Raw genomic sequence first — 3,227 nt, forward strand, 5'->3', positions numbered from 1 at the left:
GCAAATGGGTAATATATGGTTAATATATCTTTGAGATTTTTGAAAACTATATTGATCTAAATCCAAAATACACTTATTCAAATGAAAGGTTAAAAATGAAAGAAACTTCTTATTCTATCCTTTTTCTGTAGGGTTAATCATATGATTCTTAACTCAATTTTAAAGAAATGCATCTTGCAGAAATTAACTGTAATTTCAGTAATAATACTGGATCAGTCCATATCATACAATATTACATTATCAGTAGATGTATAGAGAAGATAACATTTTCAAAACTTTCATGTATTACGAATACTGAAACAGAAGAAAAATCTTTTGAATTTCTTAGCCCTGGCAAGCCTTGACTTTACCTGGATAGAGAATTGACAAATAAATCCAGTTTTCTGCATCAAAACAATATTCAGGTCAATTGGACTTGGCAATTAGTGAATTAATATAGCAGCTGGATTTTTACTGTGAGCTTGGAGAATTGTTATCTGGACATGACTTTCCAATCTTGCATTGATTTATCAGCTGTGGCAGACTCTGGGATGAGAGTATATATTTAGTACATTCGGTAATTCATATTACAGATCATTTAGATAAGTTTAATATCGCATAATATTAATTATGCATCTTCTTAATCACTTTTTGATTGCTGTAAAAGTTTTATTTCCTATATCTATACATATGCATGTGTTTTACTTTGGTTTTTCATTGTCAGAACAAGACAGTGGATATTTTACCTTTGTTTATAAGAGAGGGGGAGGAAACGGGTTGCGGTTCAGAAGCGTGGAAACGCTATGTATGTATTTTAGATTTTGGAAAAAACGCAATATTGTATATCTATTGGAAATAATTCTTGATCGGTCCTTTTTAAACGAGTCTTTCACAAAGCCAGTTCCATCAATTATCAGGTATTCTTCTAACAGTACTCAAGCAAAGTTGAGAGAGAATTCTTTGGTTCCTGTCAAAGGTTCAGAAGCAAGAAGATAAAAAATTAATTTCAGTTAGTAATTTGGAGTAAAGTGTAGTTTCTGTATTCACAGGTTCAAAGCAGAAGTAACTGCCTAGCGAAGAACATGGAAACTCATTAGCTGCAGAGACGAGCAGACAGCCCAAAGAGCAGAAGAGCGAGCACGCCGATGTGAACCGCATCGAGACCGCAGTTGACGGCTGAACGCCTTTGATCCCGCATGACAGAGCGATGAACTTTGGGTTTCGTGTGAAAGAGTAGGAAAATCGATATTGTAAGGCCTCATTTGTTAAAGCGTGGTGTGAACTGTGTCAAGATTCAGAAACCTGCATGAGAGATAAAGTCCTTGAAGATGAAGGTGAATCAGGTATCCCCCTTGAGCTGTATCATTTTGGTGATCGCTTTGTGATGCGATTTCACCTGCATCGCTTCTTTTAGTTAACTCAAAAGAAAGTATACCTTATCTCAGTGAAAATAGATTTTGGTATAATATTCAATTTTTCTTTTTATTTATTATGTTCTATATAAAGAGTCAACATCTTATTTTAACCTTATATCAATCTTAGTCACACTTGATTGTGAAGAGTTTGAGTCATGAAATTTCAGATAGAGATTTATAACAACTCAGCTTTCAATTCAAGCAGTTTCAGCAGAAACTTTAAAGGAATTAGACAAATTAAGCTACTGGTTAAGTAAGCAACCTAGATCTATTTCTCTAGCTTTGAGTGGTCAGTTAACTGATGTTCAAAACTGGAGGCAGAGCGCTCTGTAGAACAGAGCAGCAGTTCTGTTGTTGGTGCGTAGGGCATGAGAGAAGGAAAAATAACCCTGAGTGAAAATTAATCAAAGAAAAGGTTTGAAAGATTTGGGTTGATTTTTTTTTTTTTTTAAAGAGCGGGCAAATGTTGGAGTCTGGAATACAGAGTGGGTGCCCTTGTTTCTGATACTTAGTTATAAGATCCAGAAAAACACTGAATTTCATATAATATGAAATTCATGAGCATGGTTTCATGGTGATGCATGAAAACAAATGTTAAAGTTAGCTACAAAAAGCTAAAAGTGGAAGTGTGTAGATTAGAAAGTTTTTTTAAATCACTGGGTGAAAAAGTTTAGAGGAGACGAGATGGAGGATTTACGGTGTTGTCTCTTGTCCCTTTTTCTTTCTTCTTCATGTTCTTCTCAGAGAGATCAGAGATGTTAAGAGAGACACCGGGGTTTCTGATAAGCCCCCGGAAGGGATAAGGCGAGGCACGTACGACACGAGAGGTACGAAAGGCACGGAAGGCACGGTAGAAAAGTGACACGACACACCCCGGGATTGCTCTGTCCTGCGCACCTCAGCACTGTGAGCCAAAGTGAGGAATTCCCTTGAGGTAGCCTAAGGGGCCACAGCTTGGACTGCCACATCTCCAAAGCTGACTCAAAAATCCTTGGGCACGAGTGCTTACCTGGCACACCGCTTTCATGCCCCTCTGTAGGTCTTGGACTTCGACTTAGCTCTCATATGCGTGGGGACGAGAAGCCACGTGGGGCACAAGGGAAGGCCGCCTCACCGTCTGGCACGTTTCTGGCAGGCTGTTGTCTCTTGGACAGGTACAATAAAGAAAACCAAATATCAGTGCAAGATCTTAGCAGCACATCTGTGAAAACCCAACACTCACGGTCTCCTGACAATGGCTGGGTCCTTCGCCTGCATGCTTCAGCCCCGCTGGGATGCTGAGGCTTGCGGAGCGAAACTCTTCAAGCGGTATTGCTGTGGATCCGAACGAACTGCCGCCTTGATGAGGTTTGGGAGCCTCCCCGGTTGCGGATGAAGGGGGACCCCGGGGTGGGCCGGGGCTGGAAACCCCTGGTTATCCCACACAAGCGGGACCTACGTGGCCACTATCTCTTCTCAACTGGCCCTAGAACACGGTGTACTGCCTGCACCTCTCGGGGTTCTGGCACTCTGCTGCTTTAGGATTCCTGCCTGCAGCTGCCTCAGGGAAATGGGAGCGCTGTTAGGGCTGCTGTTTAGGGTTGGGGGTGGGGTACAACTGTATTCTACCATACCTGTACCCCTTATTTTCACTGTTTGCTCAGCCTTTTTTTTTTTTTTGGAACTCTTGTGACAGATTGAGGGCACTGAGGCGGGACTGCCAAGATGGAATCAAAAGGGAAAAGCAGAAAGATCAGCCCTGCAAATCCACACTGGCTCACCTGTTCAGCTGCTGTTTCCTGGCAAAAAGCTTTGTCCCTCACCACCTCCTCTGAGCAATGCTCCAGGTCCAAG

General features: G+C 41.4%; 1 long non-coding RNA gene across 1 annotated transcript; it reads left to right on the forward strand.

The window, feature by feature from the left end:
- The first annotated feature begins 1,186 nt into the window (after positions 1-1,186).
- LOC131579732 (uncharacterized) lies at positions 1,187-2,720 on the forward strand. Its single transcript, XR_009277764.1, has 3 exons — positions 1,187-1,322; positions 2,139-2,310; positions 2,434-2,720. It is a non-coding gene; the product is annotated as an uncharacterized LOC131579732 (long non-coding RNA).
- Positions 2,721-3,227: the final 507 nt, after the last annotated feature.

The sequence above is a fragment of the Poecile atricapillus genome, chromosome 5, assembly GCF_030490865.1.
Source record: "Poecile atricapillus isolate bPoeAtr1 chromosome 5, bPoeAtr1.hap1, whole genome shotgun sequence".
Lineage (NCBI taxonomy): Eukaryota > Metazoa > Chordata > Aves > Passeriformes > Paridae > Poecile > Poecile atricapillus.